Consider the following 11,709-nt stretch of genomic DNA (forward strand, 5'->3'; position numbering starts at 1 on the left):
TTCACATTTTTTCTTTAATTTGAAAAAATAAAAATTTCAAATCATATGAAACTTTATATAAAAAAATATAAGAAACTACTTGTTGATATCATTTTAATATATATATATAAGAGATTCAAAGCAACAAAAAAAAAAAATAAAAACATTCTTATGAATTTTTTTCTCAAATAACAAATTAATATATTTTAATAATTTCAAATTGTCTTTGAGAATATGGTTAATTTTACTTTCAAATTGGGTAATATTTTAATTATTAAATAATTTAAATTTTCTAACTTAAATTTAACCGTAAAAACTGAATATTATTCAAAAAAATTTTTATTTACTTATTAAGCATGTAAGTTTCATTGGAAAATTTTATTATTATTTGTTATTTTAAATTTACTTTCTTTTTAATATAATTTTAAATGATTTGATTTTTTATTTCTTCCTAAATTAAATAAGAAAATAAATAAAATAGAAATCTTAATTTTTTATAAATTTAATTTAGAACCAAAAATAAATAATGAGAGGATCTTACTCTTCATAGAGTGGTTACAGTTCAGGAACCGTAAGTTACGATTCTTGAACTGCTGATTCAAGTTTAAATCAAATCATCATGGGATAATTTGAGAGACGATTTATGAATCACAGTTTCAGTTCGAGACCTAACTTAAAATCGTTCAGAGGGCGGTTTGAAAAAAAAATTAGTTGAAAATAGTTTGCAGGGTGGTTTAGGAGTGATTTGATGTTGATTTGGATAAAAAAAAATTGGAAAAAATTTTATTAATTTAGAATTAAGTTATATTTGTAAAAATATTTTATTTTTTTCTTAAAAATCTTCCGCTTAAAATAAAATAAGAAAAAAATAATAAAATTAATTTATCTTTAAGGAAGATTTAATAAGAAATGACTTCTACTTAATTGAAAAAAATTAAAGATAAAATTTTGCTTACGTATCATCCTGTGATTTAGAGGAATCAAAGTATTCAGTTATATTTTGCTTGTCCTTTTTTCTAAAAATTGTAAGATAAAATTTAATAATTAAGAACAGTATAAAAGAGAAAAAGAATTAAAATAAAGAGTATTAGAAATTTTATCGATGATGTAAAATAGTAATAGAATAATTGATATAGTATTGAAAATTTTAGTGAGTATATAAAATAATAAAGTACAAAAATTAAGAGAGCATTGAAAATTAAAGAGAGTGTAGAAATAATTATCAAAAGAGTTTGAGAGAAGTTGAGAGAGTATTGAGAATTAAAGAAAGTATAGAGCATAATTATATAGAAAATTTGAAATTTATATAGATAAATTAAGAGTGGGATGGGTTATTTATTGAGTTTTTTTTTAACCATCCGTTTGGTCAAGTATAAAATCGATGATTTAATCTAGTCCAAAACTGCCAATTCAAAATTCCTAAAAAAATAAACCTGAAACAAACTGCAGAATGATGGTTTCGGTCTGATTTAAAATCGATCCAAATTTCAATTTATTTTAATCCAATTTAATTGAGCCAGTTCAAATTTTGTTTTGGTTCAAATCCGGAATGCCGCCACCCCTAACTCTTCATTCTAATATTTCACAAAAATCATTTACCAAAATCAGAATTTGTTGAAAAATCACTCAATTTAAATGCATTTGCATTTATTTACCTGTTATCCCCTTTTTCATTGATTACCTTGTGATAGGATCAAGAAATTGAAGTTTCAAGATTAAACGGCAAAGAAATAATGAATAAGCTTTATTTAGTGATGTTAAAATTAGACTTTTGAAAACATGAATGAACTTTTAATTAATAATATTCAAGTCGTTTTCAAAAAATTAAAAAATTATAAGTTTAAATATCAATAAACACATTAAGTAAAATAATAATAATAATAATAATAATAATAATAATAATAATAATAATAATAATAATAATAATAAGTTTCGCCAATTAGATACCCTTCTCTGGTTTTTTGCCTTGGTCGTCGCATGGCAAAGCTGGTGTGATGTATTGTCGTTACTTTTGTTTCTTGTTTTCGTTTCTCTTCTATTTGACAATTTCAAGAAGTTTTCATTCCGTTGTATCTTTCATAAATTTAAAATATAAAATATATAGTTAAATTTATTTATTAAATACATAAATTTTATATATTTATAACTTAAATCTATAATAAATTAAGTTTAGACAATAATTTCTCTTTATTTAATAGTAATAAATATCACAAAAATATAAAATTAAAGGTTTATTTAAATACTTATTAATAAAAATAAAATATAAAATTCAATTAATAATACTCTATCATAGTAAGCATTTTTAGGTATAAATCTTTTAAAAGCTATGAATCTAAATCATGGCCAACTTCATTACCTATTTGAAAAAGAGTTCAACATAAAATTACCAATACAAAAAAATCTGAAGAAAATTAGAAGAAAAATCTCTTATTGGTACTGTTGAAATTGCTTCTTAGAAAAAGGTTGGGAATGGGAGAAATCACATGTCCAAATGCCATTATGTACAGCTCTAAAAATTATCATCAATCATTCCATTCCTCCATACCTTTATGTTTCAGCATAAAATGCTGCTTTCTTTGAACAAGCAAGCCTTCATGGGTCACTGGAAGCTGCACATACTGCACATCTTCAAGCTTCAATTTTAATGACCTTGACTTCAGAACAAGCCTGTTTAGTTGTAAACTGCATATGAGTTCCATATAAAAATTGTAAACTTCCAAATCATGAAGAGACAAAAAATTAAAAGAGAGATGAAATGTCAACATTTTAGCCATAGAAATCTCTTGATACCTCTTCACTTTGATGAACAAAATGAAGAAATCAAATGCATGGCCTGTGAGAGACTCATTGCTAGTGAACCATCTCATGGTTGCCTTTTATGCAAATATTTCCTTAACTTTAATTTTTATGTAGCTTGAATTTTGGATATGTCATTCATAGACCCGAATTGTAACCTGATCCAAAAGTTTCATACTGTAACCCGATTGAAATAAAAAATGATATTTGTAATAGTAGTTGGGCCGATAAGTATAAGGCAATATAAATATTATAATATTTTGCCCTTTACGATAGATTTGTGAGATATTTAGGGAAACATAGATTTTGAGAATTCTAAGTAATTGTATGCTTTTTTTTTATTATCATAGAACTTTTTCTCTTATTTTGCCGTTAAAAGTAGACCTTACAGTTGAATCACGTAAATCCTATATTTATTTTTTTTTCTCTTTTTTATACTATATGATTATGCAATTGCGTATGTCTTAGATTTGTACGCTTGCTATAATACTCCATGACCAATGCCTCAATCTAGCTCGCTAGCTTCACCACCCATCTCAAAATTCTCACCCACTAACGCTCCTTCTACCCCAACATACCCTTGTGGGTCCTATTCATGCAATGCACTTGGGGTTCCTGGAAGCTCCTTCAGCTTTAGCTGTGCTGAATTTGAGTTTTATTTGCATACCCATTGTGCCAATTTGCCTAGCACAGTCGTTATTGATGCACATGCTCATGAGCTTAAACTCACCTTTGATATTCTTTACGATGGGAACATTTCCATTGTGTGTGATGGGTGCGGTGGTGGAGTGGACAAGCGTTTTTGGATCTACAAATGTGTTGATTGTGGGTTTGATTGCCATTTGAACTGTGTGAAGACTGATCAAGGAACAGGATTAAATCAAAACCAGCCAGAGAGTGGGTGGGCAACCAATAAGAGTTAATGATACATTGGATGCAATTAGGCAGGCAGCAAACCAAATGATGGAAGATCAGCATGAGATGATGAGATTGCAAAATCAGTTGAACAGAACCAGGATGATGGCAAATCTGATGACTTGGACATGGCGTTGACTTGATTTCATCAGCTACATTTCTATGTAATAGTCTTTGCGAGTCATTTTACAATGTATGCTGGTAATAAAAATAAGACGCTCAGTTCATACAAGCAAATGAGTTGCATTTTATTCTAGTAAGGCTTAATGGCAAAATAAATTAGTAAAATAAAATAAATCTTTTTTATTTATTCAATTTTATCAAAAACTTCTATTCTTTAATAATTTGGTCTTAATTTTAGAAATTAATTAAAATTTTGTCCAATCAATCAAAAGTAAAATAAAGAAAATCACATTTTATCACTAATTTGAGTAAAAAAATTAAGTCAAAATTAGCAGCAACTCATTCCTCAATAGTTGCAATTAAACACTTTTTATTCAAATCAATGATAAACTATTATTTATAGTTTCAATTTTAACTAATCTTGATTGATTGGACATAATTACAATGCATGGACATTTTAGAGAGATAATTACAAGTTAGGTGCATTAAGGATAAATAATGAAAAGTGTTTGTGAAAGATGAGGATATTAAAGAAAGATGGAGAAATTATTTTAATAATCTCTTTAACAATAGTCAAAGTGGTAATAGCGTGAATATAGACTACAGAGCAATAAAAAATAATGTGAATTATACTAGAAGGATTAGATTTTAAGAAGTAAATGAAGCACTTAAGAGAAATAAAGTGAGTAAAGCCTGTGGACCCGATGGAATACCAATTGAAGTCTGGAAGTGTTTGGGAGATATGGGAGTGGCATGGTTAACTAAATTGTTTAATAAGATTCTAAACTCAAAGAAAATGCCTGATGAATGGAAGATGAGTATTTTAGTACCTATTTTTAAAAATAAGAGAGACATACAAAGTTGCTCCAACTATAGGAAAATTAAACTCATGAGCCATACTATGAAGTTGTGAGAGAGAGTTGTGAAACATTGACTACGTCATGACACTTCTATCTCTCCTAATCAATTTGGCTTCATGCCTGGTCGTTCAACTATGAAAGTGATCTTTCTCATTAGAAGCTTGATAGAGAAATATAGAGACGTGAAGAAAGATCTATACATGGTTTTTATTGATTTGGATAAGACTTATGATAGTATTCCAAGAGATGTCTTATGGAGAATGTTAGAACAAAAGAGGGTATCTATCAGGTACATACAAGTGTTGAAAGATATGTATAAAGAAACAACTACTATTGTGCGCACAGTGAGAGGGGACACAAGAGATTTTTCTATCTTAATTGGATTACACCAAGGTTCAGCTGTAAGCCATTACCTTTTTACATTAGTTTTAGATGAATTGACAAAACATATACAAGAGAATATCCCTTGGTGCATGATGTTTAGTTGAAAGCAATTCTGTTTGATATTTTATTCATAATCTGATCTCTTTATAAAGAGATTATTACATGATTTCATATGAAAATTTTTACTATTTAGAAATTAACTTTTAAGACCATAATTTAAGATAATGACATAAAGTAATATGTTACTTAGGATATTTATTTTTGCTAATAATTTGTTGTTGTTGTTACTGCAGCTGAATCCACATTTGACGTTAATTTATTTGTTGCCATTCTTATCGCCATTGACTAGAATTTCTTGTGGATCACGTCTTGCATAACTCTTGCCTATAAATGCCTTTCGCAAGCTTCTCTCAAAATATTTGTTTTTATTTATGATAGTGGAAGATGACATGCCCATAGATGTAGCGCTATGTTGAGAGGGTGAATCACGTAAATATTGGTATTTTGTGTGTTTGTTTTATTTTTTTGCAGTTTACACGCTTCCCCAGTGTACAACAAAATTCAACAATCATATATTCCAATAGTCATTTTCTCTAAAAACTGAGCATTTTCTACGTGGTGTATGGATAAATTGGTGAAAATAATTGAATGCAAGGAGAAGATGGGGCAGATAGCTTTTTACCATGTATCCATCTCATGTTCAAGAATTGGGAGAGAGTTTTGAGAAGCACTTGATAAGGATAGACAACAATCTAATGTTTGGGTAGCTAAGGTGGAGAATTGGACTCGAGCTTTAACACAAGCAACTAGCTAAGGTGGAGAATTGTGCTCAAGCTTCAACACAATCAGTAATGTAACACCCGCTTAGTTTGCATGCTTTCCAACAAAATCATGTCAAATAAGGATATGTAAAGCTATCAAAAAGGGCAATAACCTGTGCTTAAGGTATTCCGTTAGCTATTAGAATTTTAGGCTCCACTCTATAGATAGCCACAATATGCAAGTATGCGATTGTATCTTTGTTTAATGATATGAATGATCGACTATCTTTGGCTAACTTTGCAAAATATCGTAAAAATATATATATATATATATATATATATATATATATATATATATATATATATATATATATATTAGAAAGAGCATTATATACATGATTGCTAAATAAAATTTCGAAGCAATGCTATGTATCCAATTCCCAAATATATAAGTTCTGGCAATGCGGATTCTTCCTATCAAAGATCAATTAAACATCTATCTCACCCTTTAATTGTAAATACCATATCCCACATATTCCTTGGCTCTACTGAAACCAGCTTTTTCCTTTTGCTGCTCTTACATAATGTGATAACCACATCCATCTTGCATCCTAGTATAACATGCCACCCAAGATTGGTAAAAATTTACAATTCAAATTGTACCAAATCTCAATGCTGAGATGAACCAAAAGAAATATTTTGAAAGTTCATAAAGATATAACGTAGTCTCACCTTATAAAGATATAACATTAGTATCAATGTCTTTGCCACTTGGAGAGGAAAACGACATGTTCTTTGCCACTGATTAGTGAGTGATGGTATTTATACCAAGAGGGAAATCATATCCACTGCCGAGCACCTTAAAAGCAACATGAGGTGTTTGATCTTCTTCATGTTTCAGTCTTTTATAGGGAGGCTCCTCCTCCTCCTCTACATGGATACCTGATGTGGTGAATCCGCAAGTATACGGGTCGTATCAAGTAATAGAGTGATAAGTAAAGTATCGTTCCCACGAGGAATTATGTTTGAGTACTAGACTATGGTTATTTCGATTATTTAGACTAATGACAATTTATAAGAACTAATTTTACTAAATGCAGCAATTTAAGTAGAAAATAAAGAAAATAGGTAATGGGTAATGTAAATAAAGTGTTAATCTAAGCAAAAATTAACTAAATTAATAATGGGTAAGCAAAAACAAAGACTAATTAATAGTAAAATTGATTCCAAAGTTGGGGTTTATGAATTAAGTCTATTGGGATTTGTCTTAGATCATCCAATTTTAAAAGAAAATAGAGTTTGAAGGTGATTGATTCTAAAATCCTTTGATATCTTTTTCAAGCAAACCAAAGAGTATTTTAAGAAAACCAAACCTACTTTCGTACGATATTTGATTAACTTAAAACCCATTAAGTTTTGTAATCAATCAATGAATCCTCTTAAAACCCTAGTTTATTTCTAAATCTAGGGGATTTCAAGTTCTAATCCTTGATTATCTATCAATGATTTTCACCTTTCGGTCCTTCAATCAAAGATTAAAAACTAGACCCAATGGGATCCAACATTAGGTAAGTCATAAAGCACACAAGGAAAAGAATCAAAACTCATATTTATATAAATCTAGATAAAACCCAATCCAAATCCACAAATAGATTCAAAATAGTGCAACCCAACTCTGAAATCTTAGAAAAACTATTCTATCATGATAAAATTTACAAGAGGAAATGACAAAACTAGCAAAAGAAACATAAAAATAAACTAAGAAATAGAAAAACCCAGGGGAAGGAGAGCCCAAAACTCTGAAAAACTGCAGGTGGACATCACTTGGCAGCAGCTCTCCAGCAGAAATGGCGTGCTCCTTCTCCTTCTTATTCTTTCTTGCGTTCTTTTTTTTCTTTTCTTTGTTTCTTCCCGTTTTTCTCTCTTTTCTCTCCCCTTGCAAAAGTTAGGAAATGATGAATTTATATGGTCCCAAAAAGTTGCCCTAAAAGTAAATAAGAGCCAAGGAGTTGATAGGAAATGAGGTGTAAAATTATCCAAGTCAGCAGCACTATTCACGTTCTGGGCAGTCTACTTAGGGTTCGGCTTAACCCTAAGCAGCTTCTTAGCAAATTTCAGCCTCTGGTCGCTTATGCGCTAAGGTTAAGCAGACCCTCAGCAAATCTCGGCAGACTTAGAGTAAAATAGACTTTTCTGCTTATGCTTGACTTGTGCTGCACCTTAAGCACTGCCGCTTTACCCTGAGCAGGATCTTAAGCAAAGTGTCAGGCAAATTTCACCTAACTTGCTCTTTCAAAGCTTGATATCTTCAACTTTCCTCCATGCTTAAAGAATTTCAAATCTCTTTAAATTATTTCCTATTGCACTCATTGATCTTCGATTTGCCACAAAATCCTATCAAAAACAACAAAATTACGAAAATCAAATATAAAGTATCTAAAGTTAACAAATAAGCTAAAATAAAGCTAAAAACATAAAATATACTAAAATATAAGGGCAAAATGGATGCAAAACTACCCTAAAATGCCTATATGAAATGAGTGTAACAAATCCCCCAAACTCAAACATTTGCTTGTCCTCAAGCAAATTAAAACAATTAATACAATTTGGGGTACCTTACCTTAAATTTATGAAAATTACTTATCCAAACTCTCAAGCTTACTTTTAGCCACCAACAAACCATATACCCACTTTCAAGATGCAAAGAATTCAATCCTTACCAAAGTTATCACCGCTTAGCCTTGGGTCAATTATCCATATCATCAAGCCCAAACCAATCAATCACAAAGAATAATCATGCCTAAGTAGACTGTAGGGTAATCCATAAACTAAAGTGTCTCAAATAATGATGGAAGTAAATGAATGTATTAGTGATATCACAATCCCATAGGCAATTCTCCTATTCCAATCTCCACTAATGTAGCAAAACACTATCAAAAGATCAAAAGGACTTTCAAGGGTTGTAATGGGGCTAAGGGGGTGATAATGTGGCTAACAAGGAAAGGATAAAGGTAACAAAATATGAGAATAATCAAATTATTAAAAGATCAAGATACACAATTTTTTTTTATTTTTTATTTTTTTAGATGAATCAATTTGGGAGAAGGAACTTTACAACTATTCACCAATGCTAGCATATAATTTTGAAGCTTTTGGAGGGACTACATAAATGACATTGACTTTGAATTATAATTGTCCCTTTCAATTCACCCCCAAACTCATTTTTTTGTGTACTTGGGTGGTGAATTACTTTACATACCATAATTGAATTTGCTAGCCTTTTTATTTTAGTCACTTCTCCCAACTAATTGTTATATGTATATTTTTTTTCTTTTTTTTTTTTTGTGTGTATCTATCACTCAAAGAATTATTCTCATGGAAGGTAGGTAAGTGTTTGGGTTTATGGCTAGGCATTGATGTGGGTTTCAAAGAAATAAGAGGGATAAATGTAGGCTCAAATTGGTTTCAAAGGAAATTTTGAAGTGAGGTTGGCTAAGGCTAAAATGTGGGTTTAAAATTTAAAGAATGCCTAGATCATTTCTTTTTCAAGTGCATGCTATGATTTCGCCTTGAAAGGATTAGAAAGATTGTTCTAGGATTGGTGAGACATCAATTAGCTACTTCTCACCCTTGAGTTTTCTCTAAGCACTCAAAGTCAATGCAATTGATTGGGTGGCCCTTGGCTAAGAAGATATAAACTAAAGCAAGAATCTAATAACTTTGCACCTATCTAGAACTTTCAATCCATCAAACCCTTCTAAAAGTAAGCTCAATTGCTCTTCAAAGCAATTCTCAATCCTCTAAGGACAAGGTAAAAAAAAAATTATTTTTTATGATATGCATGATCCTAAAATGAATGCATAAATCAAAATAAAACTAAGTGTAATCTATATGAAAACTATATGCAAATGTATGTATATGGGTATAGACATGTGTGTGGTATATGTATAAGTGTGTGGATTATCTATATATGGATGAATGAAATGCAATAAATGAATGAAAGAAATTTTTTTTTTTTTTTAAATTTTGCAAAAATTTTGCCCTCACCCCTAAACTCAAATGAAACATTGTCCTCAATGTCTAAAATGAATGCAAAGATGGGCAAAATTGTGTAAACTAATCAATTAATGAAATTTATACAATTGGGGATTAAATCAATATAAGGTCAAGAATTCCAAAATTAGCTCAAAGTGATATTAACAATGAAGCTTTAGAGAGAAAAAAGTGAAAAGGTATCCCAAATGTATGAATTTACACTGCTTAAGATGTTGCTTAACCTGCTGCGTAGGGTAAAGCGAAAGCATAAGCATTGGCAACATACCATAAGCATAAATGGTAAAAGGGTAAGCTGTTACCTCCAAATGATGTGAAACAGATGCGGCTCAAAGAAAATTTGTGCAACTCATCAATGTCAACAAAATTAGGATTGAAGAAAAGATAAAGTGCAAAAATAATGTGCAAGAAAATGAAAAAGTGTAAAGAAATAAAATCTAACATTTAAATAAAGGATTAAACTAAAAAGCATTCACAGAATAACTATGTCCATAGCAGAAAATAAAATAAAAGTTTGAAGATTAAAATAAACAAAGTACAAAATAAACCTAACACAGAAACTAAAACTGAATTGAAAAACTAATACTGTTACTGCTATTGCAACTGCACTAAAATTAATACTAAATTGCTGCTACTGTTCAAGCTCTGCTGTCAAGGCTTTGTTCTTTGCATCGAGTGCCTTCAGGTTCTGCAATAGGTTCATTGTGGTCTGAAGCTTCAGAAGCAGTTTCTAAATTTTCTATGAGGTCTTTCATTTCTTGAAACATGTAGAATGAGAGTTGTGGCTTATTGGGAGTGTGGGCGAGGGTTTTATAAAAATGGCAGAAGTTTTGGGCTTTTTAAAATGTGGGACAGACAACTGATAATCTGGGCTGTGCTTGGGGTTAAGCATAAGGTTCAGCAGAATTTGCTTAAGACTCTGCTTGACAAGCAATGTCATCAGCAAGTTTCGGCAGGTTTTGGGAAAAATTGTGGTTTTGCTTACCAAAAACAGTCCAAATGCTATGGAATGCTGTCATGACCCTTAGCAATTACCAAATACACACAAACACCATAAATTTGAGGAATTTAAGCTCATCATCTCTTAGAAGTCATCAAACACTATATATTTTCATTTAGCTTATGCAAGCATTTTTCAATTTAGGCATCAATTTTGACTACCTTTGTGCACACTTAATGAAATGATCACCTTTCTCTACTTATACCAAAGGTACATTTTAGCAGCATTTGAGACAAGTTCCAAACATTCAAGAATTGCGGAAAAGACATAGAAATTGACCTTTTAAGCAGCATGAACAGTAGCATGAACAGTAACAAAAATCTGCAGACTGCAAAAACTAGCAGCAATTCAAACAAAAACATGTAAATTCCTAACAAACTACAAAATTATATATACACTAAAAGGTAAAACTTAACAAACACTATTTTTGCACTTCAATAAAGCTCACATCAGTCCTAAATATCAAAATTGATCCTCATTCAAGTTGTATATCACAGAATTTACACAAGACACAAAATTAAACATGTGCTATCAAGTAGATTGCAATATCAGCAATTTAGCACAAGTTTAAAGGTGTTACTGTTCACAAGCACTGGATAAAGTGCAGAATGTTGCTTATACTTGCTTCCCTTCAATTCTTTCTTTTTGCTACAATTGTTAATTTGCCCCATCTTCATAAATGACCTACAAAAGATAAGCAAATGTCACTTTTGAGTTTAATGAGGGTAAAAACTAAAAATGAAAATGAAAAGAAATGGAAAATTAATAAACTATAAAAGGATATGCTTGGGTTGCCTCCCAAGAAGCGCTTATTTAAGGTCATTAGCTTGACCCCCTC

The 11,709-nt window shown here is 30.5% G+C and overlaps 1 pseudogene; it reads left to right on the forward strand.

Annotated features, from left to right (window-relative positions):
- Positions 1-2,729: 2,729 nt before the first annotated feature.
- On the forward strand, positions 2,730-3,844 carry LOC131182297 (protein VACUOLELESS GAMETOPHYTES-like; annotated as a pseudogene).
- Positions 3,845-11,709: the final 7,865 nt, after the last annotated feature.

Source organism: Hevea brasiliensis, chromosome 8 (genome assembly GCF_030052815.1).
Source record: "Hevea brasiliensis isolate MT/VB/25A 57/8 chromosome 8, ASM3005281v1, whole genome shotgun sequence".
Lineage (NCBI taxonomy): Eukaryota > Viridiplantae > Streptophyta > Magnoliopsida > Malpighiales > Euphorbiaceae > Hevea > Hevea brasiliensis.